General features: G+C 34.9%; 1 long non-coding RNA gene across 2 annotated transcripts; it reads left to right on the top strand.

Moving 5' to 3' along the window:
• Nucleotides 1–1,904: 1,904 nt before the first annotated feature.
• Nucleotides 1,905–15,712, top strand: LOC308191933. 2 transcript variants are annotated; one of them, XR_013948402.1, is made up of 2 exons: nucleotides 1,905–2,042; nucleotides 13,687–15,712. It is a non-coding gene; the product is annotated as an uncharacterized lncRNA (long non-coding RNA). The 2 variants fall into 2 exon arrangements; XR_013948403.1 differs by lacking the exon at nucleotides 1,905–2,042 and adding an exon at nucleotides 12,071–12,330.
• Nucleotides 15,713–16,978: the final 1,266 nt, after the last annotated feature.

Here is a 16,978-nt window from a genome sequence, read left to right on the forward strand (position 1 = left end):
CAATTCTATAAGATAGGACCTTTTTGACTTCTTTAATCAGATGAAGTCAATTTTAGATACCTAGACAACTTAGACTGCTTTTAGGGGCAACAAAGAGAAAGGATCACATTTGGGTATTAATTTACATAACTGTACTGGGACAGGAAGGGATAGAGTTAACTTTCCCTGCAGCAGACCATATAGTGCTGTGCTCTGCACTTGTGGCTAAATATCGCATCACTGATATCACAGCAATCAAGACTCTAAATCACCCGGAGCCAGTAGGCTGCCAGTAGGCTGGGGATGGGCAAGAAGTGAGGAAGAGCCATCACCAGGGCAGCTGACCTAAACTGACCAAAGGGGTATTCCATGCCATATGACGTCACGCTCAGCAATAAAAGCTGGAGAAGGAGGAGTAGAGTGGGAGCTCTGGTTATGAAGATGTGTCCTCCCAAACAACCGCTACACGTATTGAGGTCATACTTCCCAGGACGTGGCCAAACATCGCTCTTTGATGGAAGTAGAGAATAATAGTTTTTTCTTCCCTCTTTCCTTCTGCACGGCTTCTGCTTGTTTTGTTTTCCTCTTTCTTTTTCCTTTAATTAAATTATCCTTATCTCAACTCGCGAGCCTTCTTTCCAGCATATTTTTTTCTCTCCCTCTTCTTCTGAGGAAGGAGGAGTGAGAGAGGATTGTGGTGGAGTTCAGCTGCCCAGCAGGGTAAAACCACCACAGTAACCTAAAGTAGATGCTTGAGATGTGTCAGATGAATTGCATGCTAAAAATATTTATCTCCATCATATAACTAGCTATGTTATAAATTCCTGAAGTAAAATGGGACTACTCTTACCTACATAGTCCATTTGTTTTTCATGAAGCTGCTATTATATATATATTTTTTTCCAATTTTGCCGTACATAAAACAAAGGTTTAAAATCACCATTTCATTGTTAGAATCTTGTATGCTAATTTTTTACAGATAACCCATAAACAGTTTTCTTACAGTCCATGTCTCTCATTTTTATTTGCTCATATTGCCATTCCTTCAAAGATTTGAATCCACTTTGAAGATTCTGATTAACCAAGAGAAAATATGATGTCTTTGTAACAGGTCTGTACTATTGGAAGTTGCTTCAGTAATTCTGATCTATCAAAAACTTTTAGATGAAGTCTTGTATATAGCATTCAAAAACATAGTCATATAAATATTGGATTAGAGGATTAAGTCTCTAAAACTCTATTGTGAATGCAATAGTCCTTTCTTTGACAACCTTTATATGCATCTTCTTTTCTGTAAATTCGGGAAATAGGCCTGGGAGGAGAAAAAAATGAAGGAACTACAACCAGCCAACCAACCAACCAAAAAAAAAAAAAAAAAAACACAACACATGGTGATGGGAATAATTGACCTTATATATCTTCGCATTAATACATTAACATTGGCATGGGCGCAGTTATTCAAACTAACAAATAGGCTAAAGTGGTATGAGAAGGATCTAAGAGCTAAGGAGGATCTAAGTAAACTGTCATTTAGGCTTAGACTTTAAAGTCTGCAGGGTGAAAATTTTTTCCAAAGATTATTTGTATCCCACACTGGGAAGAGATTTTATACTATTCACATATGTGACTGAGTGCTGAACAGCTACTTTACTTTCAGAAATCACAAGTCAAAATCAGACATTGCTTATAAAACAAACAAACAAAGAAAAACGAGGCATTGCCTTCCTGCCATTACTTTCCCTGTGGAGAAAATAAAATTATCTGGTAAGAAGAGCTTTCTTATGGTTGTTTGTCAGCACTGTCCACCAAAGTGTTTAGCCCCTTGCCTATATTGATGTAAATTTTGACAGTCTCACTGCCACAGGTGTTCTTGAGAAATTTCTTCCAAATGGGTGCAAAAGACCTTTGGATTGTTTCAGGTCATCTAGAAACATGTCTAATATCATTTGTCAGGAATTTTTGAGAGACCATACAACCTACATAGTTATCATTCAGAACATTTAATGGGCTTCTTGTATTCCTTTCCTCAGGAGTTCTCATGCAGGATTTTAGTGATTAATAAGGTAAATGAGTGTTTTAGCTCTGAGCAGTTGTCCTCTGAAATGTTCAGAAACACAGGTGGTGACAAGGATTTATCTTTTAACCCATGAATTGTGGTATATCAGTAAGTAGGTTATGGTACATATGCTGCTAGATGCAGTGATCAACCAGTAATCACCAGAGGTCCTCTGGATGGGAAATTCAGAGCAAACGTACACTTCACTCTTATTTTCAATTTTTATTTTATTTTTTATTTTATTTTATTTTATTTTATTTTATTTTATTTTATTTTATTTTATTTTATTTTATTTTATTTTATTTTATTTTAATTTCCCATACTGGAATGAAATACAGCTGTGGTAACTTCTATTCTGGAAATTAAAGCAATCTTCTCTCTGGGTGTTTCCAGAAGGTAAAGGATGGGAGAGGCTGATAGATGTTTAACAGGATGAAGAGCATTTTCTCTCTGTTTTCCTTGTTTTCTAATGTAATTATGGAAGCTACAATCTAATATCAGATTCTAAATCCATGGTAACAATGATTGTTCTTGTAACTAGATCTGGAACTTCTATGCAGCCAAATAAAGCAATAATTAGACAGTCTATAATTTAGATATCTTAGAATATAATATTTTCTTCCACGTGTAGAGTGGCCAGTGTGATTTTGTATATGAATATGTAATAATTTGTTATCTTCCTTTAATTTTTATTTTATTTATTTAGTTAGTTAGAGCTTGCAAAGTGCTGCTACATTCACTCCTCTATTTATATTAAAATGTGTTTTATACTTCCTAAGGAGGATAGAAAAGTTCACAGTAGTGTTTTTTGGTCATCTTCTGTGAATGCAGGTTTGTGAACCTTGAGTCTGTGTCAGTTCTGGCAAATTAAGCACTGTCAGGGCATGCTTCCAGCTACCGGAACTTTTTCATTTAAATTGGTGAATTATTGAAATGATTCAACAGTTAAATGGTTAAATTATTAAAATGTTTTGGCTTGAGTCAGCTAGCATTCACCAAGTGCATCCAAGCACAATTTTGGAATTAACTCAGCCTAGAGAATCTTTTCAAAAGTAGTTTGAATATGGTCATCCTATACTGAAGGCTAAGATAAAGTGTAGTAGTAGAGATTCAGCCTCCATGTCTCTTTAAAATTCATAGACAAAGTCATTTTCAAAATTATTTCAAGTGTCTCAGTAACTAAGTGGTTTAATTCTAGTTTCATTGTAAACATATTGAAATAGTTTATTAATTGAAATTTATTTTTTTCCTCAGAGTTTGGCACATAAACTCACTACTAGAACACAGATATGTTATTAACATGGAACATATTAATTTAAGAATGTAAGAATCTGCTGAAACAGCTAGTAATTAAAGCTCTACTTATATTAAGATTGTTACTTAGGTGTGTAAGATAAAACATTGAAAGGGACATAAATGTGGTAGAATGTATTTTAGTAAATTGTGAAGGAATATTCTTAGAAATTTGCTTTCAGCATCTACTTAGTCCTGGTGACAACATAAATACATATTTCAAGTTTAAAGACAATGAAATCAGTATGACGAATGTAAGGGATATATTCTTGGTTACTTCTGTCTTTTGAAGCAGTTTCATCATGGGATGTGAAACTGCAAGTGAGACTATTTTTGGACTTGGTGTAATTATCGGATCATTTACAGGAACTTGTAATTACTCTGCAGTACATCATATTTAATAGATTTTTTTTCTTTTACTCGCCAGAGGTCTGATCCAGCATCACTGAAATGAAAGGATGATTTGCCAGTACCCTCAGTGTCATTGTATCAGACCATAATATACCAATTCTTTTTCTGAAAAATGTCATTTGTATAAATGAATTTGTGCAAGCTTATTTCAATAATTCATGATAACCAGATAAAAGTAAATGCAAAAAAAAAAAAAAAAAAGTTTAGTACAACTTTTAACTTTTAAACATATTAATTTTACATTTAGAAGGTTTCTTGTTTAATCTCCCCCCTCCCATCCCCCTCCCCCCCCCCAAATGTGCATACACTAAAGTATTACATTATCAGACAGAACTCATATCTGCTGTGAAGAAGTGAGGGGGAACATTTTCATATATTGAAATCAGATGACTGGCTCAGGAAAACAGGGTTTTATTCATTCTTTTGTTACTGGATGTCCTAGATTAGTAGTTCATTCATGTCATGCTTTCATTTAACCACGTGCAGAACTGGTGTCATGGAGTTATACTTTACAGATGTATAGTCTGATTTTTATTGAAGCCATATTCTTTTTGGGACGTTTCAGTAAGCGGTCATGGTATGGGACTGTTTGGATGATTAGTAGTACTCCACAGTTTATGTTTCTGGCCCTACCTCTTCGCTTCAGTGCTGATTTTAGAAATGCATGTCACTTTGTGCCTTCATATTTATCTTATATTTTTGTATTTCAATAACTTATCCATTATCAGAATAATTTAATCCTGGGAGAGAGTACAACAACCTTAGATCTAGGAATTAAGATCTTTCTGAATAAATATTGAGAAAGATTTTCACAAACGGTCTACAAACCTGTAAAACACAGTTGTCTGCAGGGCATCAATAACACAAGTGTACAGATTCTGGGGGCACTGAAAGTAAGACCTCTGGGTTGAGCAGGAAAAGAAGCCATCACAGAGGAAAACATGCAAACATGCAAAGTAAATTAAAAAAAAACCACATTGGTCCATATCTGGTCCCACCTTAGTAGCAGTGAAATTCTACTGCTATTTGCATGGTGCATTTGCATTATGTGTTCTGTGGTTTATCTCAGGAGTTATCTGAATTACTCAGGTTAGGTAGAGGAGAAGAGATGTGGCCTGAGGCAAATGTCTGGTTGTGCACATCACAGTGATGTGCAGCCACCCTCATTCTTGTATTTTGTTCCGTAGTTCTTCCTCCTGGTGTTAGTGAAAAGATCATTGCTGAAAGAAGGGCTGAATCGTTATGATTCTTTGGGTTTTGGTGCTGCCTGAATTATTTGCAACGTGTATATCCCCAAAAAAGGATAGCTACTAGTCCTTGCATCTTTTTTCCATCATTATATAAAACACTGGTAAAAAGAAAGGCAGAGACATCTGCTCACAAGCAGCCTCCTGGGAAACTCCGTGAATTCCACTCAACCCACAGCAATTGTTGGAGACATGTAATTTGTTGGGGATAGATATTATTAGGTTCAGCTAGACCACTGCACTGTTTTGGGGAATGAGAAATATGTACACAAGTCAGTGGTATACATTCATTTTCCAAAATAAGTACAAAACTCTGCTGGGAGCAGGAGTTTCAGGGTACGGGCCCGTGTGGAAAATCTGCATTACTCAGAACGCCATTACTCAGTGCTGAAATATTAATATGAAGATTTTATAGATTGCCCAGATACAGCTCTAATTCCCTGCATTACTTCCAGTATGAACACTCTGACCTGCAAAAATGTACAACCCATAAGAATTACCCACAATCACTTCACCTTAATGAATGTGGAAAGGAAGGGGTGTAGAAGGTTTTTTTTTGTTTTTTTTTTTTTTTTTTTTTTATGAACAAATTTGTATTGTGTGTCAGGAAGGTGTAATAAGGAAATGAATAATTGGCATAATTTGTAACTTTTATAACAAGGGAACTTCTGGACACTTACATAAATGAGACAATTTGTCATTGCAGTAAGTCTGTCCCATATAAACAATGTTGTTAATATTGCTGACACTGGTTGGCTGAAGGGAATATGTTTTTCAGTAAGTTCAAACACAACATTTGTTGATGAAAACTTCAATACAAAAATTATGATTTTGTCCTTTTAATATTAGTATGTTTTAATGAATCGTCTAACACTTTATAGCTGTGCTGGGCCTGGTTTTATACTAAATCATGAAAAAAGACTACTCTTCCATCTAGATAGATGCAGAACTGAGATTAGTGTTACTAGCATTTTCATACTTGTCCTGAATGAGAATTGAGACCTCAAAATGAAAAGGTGCATTCAACATTCATATTTAAAAGGTCTAATGTGTCCTTCCTCTTCCTTTTTGTAGATTATCAGAAAAAAAAAAAAAAAGACCAAAGAAAGAAAAAAAAATCTTCCATTTCTGCAGGATCATTTGCAGATGATTTAATAATCAATTGTTTGGTTGTTAGTTACATCTCCCACCTCAGGAAGCAAAACTTATATAAATTGACAAAGAAAACCTGTCTTTGAAAACATTTAAATGTTTGAAAAGTGCCTTTCTCTTAATGGTCTTAGCTACATAAAATTCCTTTCACAATGATTTTCATTACTGCAAGTAAACTAAAACTGAGGCTAAGAAGAACTAAATTCTTCATTCGAAGAAAGTGTAAACTCATAATGAACGTATTGAAAATGGCTTTGCTGTAGATTTATTTCTACTCACTACAACTGCGATATAGCTATCTGTTATGGTCAGATCCTGTTTCAGCTTTGATAGTGGGAAAACTCCTTTGACATCAGGTGAAATAGGTTGTGCTTTTAAATGTGTGGGTAGTACTGTCTGGCTACTTCTGTTTAGTCCCCTGTGCTAATACAGCGTCAGACCCACCTATATGGTGAAAAGGCAAGCTTTACTAGAGAATTGTTGCCAAACAAAGACCAGTGACATCCTGACATAATCTGAAAACGCATGAACTTCTCAATAGCTTTTAAATTGGTATGGAAAGTATGAAATTTCTGTTATCTCACTTCCATTTGCTTTATTTCCTGGGCTTTTTGTCACTGAGTGAAAGGTGTGGATAAGAGGTATGTTGTTATTCTGAGGAGCACTTCTTAAACCAGCTTTTTTAAGGTACTATAAAGCTAGACTCATTAGTAACAGTGTAGTCAGTAGTGCTTGTGTAGGTTCTTGTACCACACTCTTAATGCATCTGTGTACTAGAATAAACAGCAAGAGTAACATCTGCGTTGTGTTTGCCCTCTTGCCTTCCCCTCCAGAGAAAGTGAGCTGAGTGGTGGGCTTTAGTTTGAAAGTTATACGGAGGAATAACAGGTTTGGGCTAGAATGGCTGAGGAAGCAGAGTGCAGTTTACATTATGAGGGGAAGGTTGTGAGGTATCTGAGGTTGTGAAGTAACTGAGAATATGATGATAAAGACAGCATCTGAATCTCAAATTGTGTTGTTTTGTTTGTTTGTTTGTTTTTCCTCTGTTGTTAACATAATTCAAGTCTTGCTTATGTTCATCTTTAGTTGGTATCCTCACTCAGCTGATCCTCTCCAAGTGATGTGTTGATAATTACAGTCATCTGTGGTGACAGATAAGTGGAACATGTCTATCCTGTCTCTGTGTTGTCCAAACCATAAACATTTTTTCAATTATAAATAAGGAAAACATCAATAAAGTCAACTCCATGACCTAGGCTTTGAACATTGAAAAACTGGATTTGATGTTCACTACTTTGTTTCAGGAGAATGGCAAGTATGACCACTATTACAATGAGAATGTACAAAAATGTTTTGTTCTATTACTTGGAGACAAACTGTCCTTTATGCTTTATTATAGCAAGGTTGATTATGTTGATTTACGTCTTTCATTTCAGTTTACTTTTATCAAAAGTTCTTCAAACTACCTATCTGAAGAGTAATACCTAAACAGGTGTCTGATTCTGCAAACTGATTTTGAACAAGTGCAAACTCTTGTTTAAATTTAATGAGATAATTTACCTACCTGAAGATATGCTTAAATACCTTGTTGATGCACAGCACAAATCAACATGACTTGCAAGTACCAAGAATTGACATGGAATATCAAATACTTGTGGAGAATTTAGGGACTGATCTAAAAGGCTAAGGTATTTCCCAAAATAATTATACTGAATGATACATTTTCTGTAATCGTGATTGCTCTCATATTCCCGAAGCACTGAAGGCTTAATCTGTCAGGTTCGTAATTAGTTGTGAATATATTCACTTTTTAATTTTTTCTTTTTTAAAATCAAACCTTGTCTCTTTGTAAGAAATATCAAGCAAAGTAAGTCATGCAGACTAGATAGCACAGGGACTAAGGACAACTTCTGTGTCTACAAACACCTGAAAGAAAGGGACAGGAATGAGATAATTATGGGTCTTGTAGTGCAGCAGTGCACAAAACCAAGTTACACGTGAACATGCAAATAGCATGTGTTAAGGTTAGGCCAGGGCCAGAAGAGAACACATCCTGAGCTGAAGTTAGTAGAGGGATAAGAAAAAAAAAAAAAAAAAGTAATCAAGCTTGAACAGTGTGGTTCCCAGCAGCGACAGCCAGCAAATGAGACATTTCTGTCTTAGATATTTATATTTGTTTATTTATTTATTTATTTCTCTGTCATCACAATAGTATCATTGACTGGGCAGATATATAATTCCTCAGCACACACACACACAGAAGTGTGGGCATGTTAAGAGAGCAACCACTGGTAAGAAACCCCACAGAGCTTTTCAGTTCTTAAAGGTCACACATATGATCAATGTTAGATACCTTGAGGCATCTAAGTGATTGGAATTGGTTTTGGTCATCTGGGGTCAGAATTACATTTTTCTATTTATTAGGCTCCTGTGAATGTGTCTGAGAGGTGGAATAAAATTATAGAAAGGTTAACTGAGATGAGATCACTGTTTTTTTTTTAATATATAGGTAAAGAAGAATATAACATTCAGTGGTTTTACATGTACAAAATCAACTTTTCTGGTAAGACTCGGTATTCTGTTGCTAAATTACTGTGAGCACATTAAAGAATTTTTGCTTCTCAGTATTAAATAAAGCTCTATTTTATATTGCATAGAGGACAAGGCAAGTTGTAAAAAATTTCTACTTTGTAATGAAAGACGTCTTTAAATGGAACAGGTTACTTTACTATTTTAATGAAGCATACTCCTTTAAGCAGAAATTGTATTATGTTTCTTTCAATACAAGAGTAAATAAAAAATAAAAATAAATAAATAAATAAATAAAAAACAGCAAGACGTTTCCATATTCTTAAAATCTATATATGGTTAAAGAACACAGCTTTTCAACTTCTGTAATCAGAACAGAATCAGCTGCTTAGCTGTCAAATAAACATAGTAGAAATGTATGCAATTCAAAATACTTTAACTGTGTCTAATAACTAGATATTGACTTGTTAGGAAAACTACTTAGATATGTACTGCTAAGAGTAAGAGATTATTATTGAGGGAGGCAAAATCTTTGTAAAAGTTAAACTGTGATGGTCAATAAATCTCAGTAGGAGTGGCCAGTTCTACAAATTATGCATCAGTTCAAAAAATTACTTCTGTAATAAGATAAATAGTGAAACTGTAAACCAAACTGGTTGAGAGACTGTTGAATATTCACACTTTAGTTCAGTCCTGTGAAGTTCCTCAGCTGCGATCCTGAGTATCATTTTTTGGCTGTGAATATGGTCTTTCTCATACCATAGTGACTGAATGTGTTGCCTTCAAGGAAAGCAGAATCTTACCCTTGAACAAGAGCATAGGTAAATTTCTGGAAGTATAGAGAATTCTAGTATCAGTTAAGTGGGAGTATAAAGATGGCTGTTCAAAAACTTGACCAAACTTTTTCTCTTCTCAGTCAATACTGGATGAATGCCCATATTCACATTGCACCTAAGATCACCTTAAGTCACACCTGAATTTCTTTACCATCTTCCATCAATTCCATCCCAGTTTTGAGAGATTTTAGCCAGAGATGTTATCGATTTTTGTCTTTGATTGACTGAGGCAGAATTTAAGCCACCTATCAATGGCTTCTAAGTCAAGCTTTCTCTCTGTGATATAATGTGGATTCTCAAATATTTGTCACATATGTTGTTGTTAGTGGTTTGTCTTCCACAACATTGATGTGTTTTGCTTTCAGCTATTCTATATATCCATGACAAATTGACAATGATGATCATTTATTCAGAAAAGAATAAATAATGAATATATTATATATATATATTTATTTATTTATTTTTCCCCTAGGGACAAACTTCCCACAGTATGTAGATAGGGTAGATCCTAGTAACATAACTGCATTTGTTCAAAAGAAATACGATCTGCTCAAGTGTCTTCACCCATACTAGCATAAAGGAACTAGGAATTCTATAGTCTGAGAAATTAAAGGAGATGTGAAATGAAATTAAGTGTTTCATTTCAGGCCCACAACATAAAAAAAAATATATATATATATATATCTTTTTGTTTTGGGAGTATTTTCAAAACAATATCCTCAAAAATCTTTTGCAGCAAATTTCAATGTTTCCACTTTTTATTATTATGAAATGAAATAAAAATATGATAAAGGAAGCAAAATAAAAAAAAAACCAAGAGTTTTTGTTGGCTAGAACAGTCCATTGAATTATTTTCTCTGATATACATATTTGAAACATTGTTTTCTATAGCTATGTTTTATACTCTCCTGTTTATCTATTGACTTCTCTGACAGTATATGTTTAAAAAAATCAGGACATACTAGATTCTCCATTCACAAATTAAAATAATGTACTCTCAGAGCATATATGGAACAAAATATGTTAAAATCTGCTTTTCTCAGACATAAAGTTCAATAATCAATATCTACTGAAGCGTAGATAATCTTGCATGCATCGCACATTATTTTCCAAGCATTTAATAATAATATTAAAAGATTTTTTTAAGGATTTTTTTTTTATTATTATTTCTAGTTTCAATTAATGTTAAAAACTCTTTATTCTCATTTGAGACTCACTGATTTGAGTCGGGGATGAGTTTGAAACCTTGTTATGAAATTACCTAAATTTTATTCAGCTTCAAATTTTCTTCTTCCTTTTGCAAGATTGTTTCAACCATTGAGAAAACTAATTTTTAAATGCTGAAAGATTGAACTGATTGCACAATCACAGAATCACAAAAGTCTTTAAAAACTTTTATATATACATGAATAACTTTGCTTACAAAGTAACTGCAGACATTTTATTTACATGGACAGCCTTACACAGTGTCATGGTATTTATGGGGCAAGCATCATATCATTATTGGTTTGGCCTTCAAGCCCTGAGTTCAGGATAAACGATAATTTATTTTCCTCTCTGCAGTTATTTATTTATTTATTTATTTATTTATTTATTTATTTATTTATTTATTTTCTGAAGAAAAGCTCATCTTAGGTACAGAATCTGATTTTCAGTGAGGTGAAGTTCCCACCCAATTTTCCAGCTGGCTTGACTGATTCAGAGGAAGGTCAAGTGATTAGCCCAAGGTCACAGACTGAGTTATTGACTCAGATTAGAAACTCGGATTCTACTTACTGGAGAATTTTATTCGGGGAGATAAAGATTGTAATAAAAGAGAGGCATATTTCAGCACAAAATGACATTTATTTATTTATTTATTTATTTATTTATTTTTCTCCTTGTTAATATAAGTTTCACCATCTATGGCAAAACAGTTTTATATTTCCAGGGTCTTCAAGCTTCTGGATATTCTACTTTTCCTGTGTCTACTGACACCTTCCAGAGGTTCTGGTGGCTTCTGCTGAGAGATAATTAAATACATTTGGACTGCAATGAGCTCTAATTCAGATTACAATTGTTTTCATTTCCTGGGCTCCTGTTTGCTTCACCAAAACAACTACCTTATCTTCATTAGGGCCAGTTGCAGAGCTAGATTAATTATGCTGATTGACAAGAGCAGACAGCAATGTAAATTATTTGCCTCTTTTACTCTTCTGTGTCTGACTCTTCTAATGTGTGGAGGCTGGAGGCCTCATATGATGGTGTACCCTTGTAATATTAGCACACTAGCTTGACTCCGGATGAGGGAATGTGTAAAATTGTATCCTATTTTACCTTGCCTTTGATTTATTTATTTATTTATTTATTTTTTCAATCCTCATTTTATTTCTATTCCTTAAACCCAGCCAACTACTGCATCCTCAGGAATGTGATATAATCTGTCTGACTCCTTAGCTTGTAAACTGCAGAGCAATAGAGTGACAGTGAATATCTCCAAAAATAACTGAAAAATTTGTTCATGGCCTGCAGACTGTTTCCCCAGCTGCAAACACCACACTCCTTTGATTTGCTGTGAGCATCTTTGTCTCTTGCCTTCTCCAGGTGCAGGGACTGGTGGCAGGAGATGGTGCCCTTGCCTTTGGGCACGGCCAATGGTGCCTGGAAGATTTTCCATAGCTGTGATGTTTGTATGTAAGAGACTTCTGTGGGGTGATTTTCTTTTTTTAACAAGAGACAGAAACGTGTACCAGGTAATACTAAACCAAACTGAAATAAATCGCAGAGGCTGAAGTGTCTCTGGGTTTTAACTGGAGAGAACGGAGCAAAGCTGGCTTTCAATAAGCATGTGAGTTGCAGCCTTTTGGGGTAATAGCTTATGGAAAACAAGACACATTGTTTTCACAAGCTTTTGTTTTGCAGTGCTTCACAGTACAATCTAGCTCTTCTGCAAAGTTTCAAATGTGTATTGAAACACAATACCAAATTATTCTGAAAATGTTTTTTTTGTTTTTTATTCATACAAGAAATTCCCTGATATGTATATAAATATATATATAAAGTATGCTCATTGACATATGTGTGTACTCAAAGAAATGGACAGATATACATATACAAGCTTTGGGCATACAAAATATGATATAAAATCCTGTGTTGTTAATGCATGTGTTCATGTGATAAGAATTGTGCTTCTGAGTGGTGTCGATACAGAATCAGAAGAATATCATTCACATATAACAGTTGAAAGATTAGAAACCCAGAATAAACAATTCTTTCAGAATATCTTTTTCTTTTTTTTCTATTAACTCTGTAAGTTAATAGAAGCAACAGCTGTAAGCAACAGCTGTTGCTGTAAGCAACAGCAATATCTAAAAAGTCTTGTTATTTAAATAATACCAAATATGCATACTTTGCATCCAGAATTCGGATGAGACAAATGAATATTTTCCGGTGCTATATATGTGCTACAGTACAGACTGAGGGGTGAAAAGTGTTGTACTTTTGATACATCCAGTACACAGATTTTGGAAGTTAAAATGGCAGTTAAAATGCCTGGAAACAATTAACAAATGTTTCTCTGAACAAATTTTAAACAATAATAGGTCAGGCATTAACTTGGCATTATATATGAAATTAAAGATTTTGTGAACATAGGTTATATTTTGCATCTTAAATACTATTTGTGTAATTGTTGAAAGAAATTACAGCTTGCTGTATAAAAGAGAGATTTAGGGTTTAGCTTTTGGCATAAAAACATCCATGTTTGGATGTTCAAATGCTATAAAGGAAGTAGGAAGTACATTCATGACAGGTGAGTTAATTCCCTTGCCATTTTTACTGGAGAACCAATAATATTTTGTGGGCTTGGTATTTTTATCCCCATTTCCTGTGCAATTGTGACCTACTTCACTATGTTCTAAGGTGATACACATTGCACAGTGTTACACACATGGTAGGTTTATTTTGATGTATTCAGGATGTAGAAATGATCTTCTGGTTATTACAGTAGATATTAAGTAGATTCTTTACTACAGAATTCCTTCTAAACTATGGGGTGATTGATTAACTTCTATATTTCTCTCTAAATCAAGAGTGGCTATCTTTTTCTGCCTTAAGTATGTTTTGTCCACTTGGATTGTGAATTCTTTAAGCAAAATTCTATCATTTATCTTCTTTTCTTTTTTCTTTTTTTTTTTTCCTAAAGAAAAATGTATCTGAATATGTCCATGTAAAACATGGTTGTGCTGTCATACAGAAGAGCTTCATCAGACAGGAGAAATGGGACAGCATGAAGTGCAACAAAACAAAATGCAAAGTCATGCATCTGGGGAAGAAGTGCCAGTGCATCAGTGGCAACAGGCTGGAGAGCAGCTTGGTAGGAAAGTCCCTTGGAGTCTTGGTGGACATAAAGTTAACCATAAGCCAGCAATATGCTCTTGCAGCAAGGAAGGCTAGCAGCCTTCTGGGCTGAGAAAGAACATTGCCAGCAGGTTAAGGGATTTGACCCTTTCCCTTGGTGAGGCTACATCTGGAGTGTCCAGTTCTGTGTACCCCAGTACAAGAGGGATGTGGAGATACTGGAAAGAGTCCAGAGAACTCAAAGATGATGAAGGGACTGGATGATGTGATGTACAAGCAGGAGCTGAGATAGGTGTGACTCTTCAGGTTGGAGAAGAGAAGGCTCAGGGGGACATTCTTCTCAGTGATGCTCAATGAAAGGACAAAATTCAGTGGGCACAAACTGCAACTGGAAATTCCACATAAATATAAGAAAACACTTTTTACTGTGATGGTGGTACAACACTGGAACAGGTTACCTGGACAGCCTGTGGAATCTCCATCCTCAGAGATGGATTGACAAAATCTGACTGGACATGGTTCTGAGAAATCTGATCTCATTGATTCTTCTTTGAGTAAAGACAGTTGGCCTAGATGCTCTCCAGAGATACACTTCAACCTCTACTGTACTGTGATTCTGTGACGTATATCCTGATAATAGTAAGGTTGTCTATGCAAAACTGTAATATTACTACCCAGGGAGAAGAATCAGGATAAAGAGCGATGGTGCAATACAATTGCAATACCCTATACACTCTTCATTATGTTCGTGTGTCATCTTAACAATTTCAAATACTAAAGATATATGATTTTTAATTTGATTTATTTATTTATTTTAAAGTCCAGGATTGAAATTCTAATGGGACTAGATAAATCTGGTCATTATAGCAGAATTGAATTTCAAATTAGGGCTTGGACAAACTTCTTGCTCACTTACATGAGAACTGAGCTGAACTGTGAGTGAGGCCTGGCTTGACCTCACCAAGTGAGTTTGTGAGTGAGTGAGCTTGTGGTTTTTGTGGCTTTAAAATCATATAATATCCTGAGCTGGATCATTGAGTCCAACTCCGGATTTAGTTGGGAGGATGCTTCCTTATTCTTAATATTCTTTCTTAACACCTCACCTGAAATATTTCAGTCTATATCAAGCCTTAGGTGGAAATCTCAACATAAAATATTGAGTCAGCAAAGCCAGGTAGCTTTGCACTGCCTTTTTAATAACATATATAGCTGTATGCATGTCTTTTACAAGACAGTTATAATGGAAATAGTCTTCAAAGATTAAGTATTTCCAACTCATTTCTTCAAAGGACTGCACACTTGGGATCAAACTTTATGTGCTGACTTAAGTGGAAGCAGCATTTCATCCTCTCTTCTAATGATTTCTTTCATGAGGCCAGGATTTCAATTCACTGTATTGCTTCAAAATGCCAACACAAAATCATGCAACAATGATTACAGTTAGTGTTTCAGCAAATCCCATTGCCCCAGCTTGCTCATTTAGGTTATTTGTCTAAGATTAAATTCCATCTAATCTGCTTTTACTTCAGCCAGCTCAGTAACTCTGTTGATTTTGATGGCTGAAATGATTTCCTAGCAGAGAAAAGCAAAGTCACTGATAAGAGCATTTGGCACCAGTTAATTACTCATAAATTCTCTATTTTCACCCCAAATGTAACTGTTGCTTGTAAGCATTTCATCACCATGCAAGTCATATGAAAGGACAACTTCCTTGCACATATCATGTATCAGTATTCAGTGCAGTTTGACTAATATTCAGGCCTGTGGTTATAATGGCCTCACCCTACCTGCATCCTTTATTAAGGAGTAGAAATTCCAAAGGAAGAACTCAGTCTGTACCCATGGATAGGTCTGGAGGCACGACATTACAATTTTGCATTGCAACCATTTATTATAATCAAAATGAATATAAATAAAAGTAAAAACTGAGTTTATGATCCAGGTTTCTGATCACTCCATGTCTGCTCAAAGGAAAGAGGATCAGTGCAACAGGTCAGCTTCCTGCACTGGACTATCCCAGATGAAGCTCTATACATCACAGCTCTGCTTGCCATCTCAGTGGAAAAAAAAAAAAAAAAAGTATTAATAAATCTTATAATCACATCATGTTGGAATTACTATGGTGGAAAAACCCTAACATGTGGAAACATTTCCACTAACAGATGCTAACATTTGTCAGCTTAGGTAATGCCATTCAGATCTGTGCTAAAACCATGATCACAGGAGAAATTGCTTCTGCAGCATTTGAAATAGCTGCAGAATTCTGCTTCCGGAGATCAACACGTTGACCAAAATGGAAGCAGAACTGGTGAAGTAAAAAAAGAACACTTTATGAATAGTTTTCAAAATATTTTAGCTTAAAAGAACTCCAAAATTTTGAACCAGAGAATAGATAGATGCCTAACCAGCTTGACGGTTTTCATGAAAATCATGCGCTTTTTTTTGCTTTTTTTTTTTCCTGTATAAAAAGTGGCAGCTTTTTCTCTTCATCTGAAAATAATAATAATAATAATAAAAAAAAATCTAAGCTCTATTTCTGAACAACAATGTTTAGGGAAAAAAAAAAAAGTGTAGTGAACATCTGGTTTTAATACACAAGTCAACAGGCCAAGATAAGGTGTCACTTCTGCAGCTGAACACCATGGAAGACTATGTCAGAACCACGTGTCTCTGAACTGGAATTCCAGGTAGTATGAAAAAAAAAATCATATATTGAAGTCATCAGGTTGCTTTTTTTTGTAATAAATTGTTACTCACTTTCTTCATAGGTCTTGCCATTACTAGTTAGATCAATTGTAGTTATTTTGGGTTATGACAGAGAGCTGTTTTGGTTTCTAACCTGTAGGTATGTGTCAGTCCTGTGTGTTGACTCTGCAATTTTGAGTAAGATGCATGTTTGTAAACACAGAAAGGGACAAAAGTGCACCCTACTCTATAACTAACATCATACATCAATGTAAATTAATTGCAAATGATTCAGCCTAATTTTGGTTTGATGTGGTTTATCTGGAAGGTAATACAAGATTTCAAAACTTGTCACACAATTCAGTTTGTTTAACATAACAAATCATTTCCATTCATTTTCCATTTGCAGTTATCTGTTTTTCAAAGAGCATAAAATCTGGATGCAAACGTCA

The sequence above is a fragment of the Anser brachyrhynchus genome (genome assembly GCF_964034855.1).
Source record: "Anser brachyrhynchus genome assembly, chromosome: 3".
Lineage (NCBI taxonomy): Eukaryota > Metazoa > Chordata > Aves > Anseriformes > Anatidae > Anser > Anser brachyrhynchus.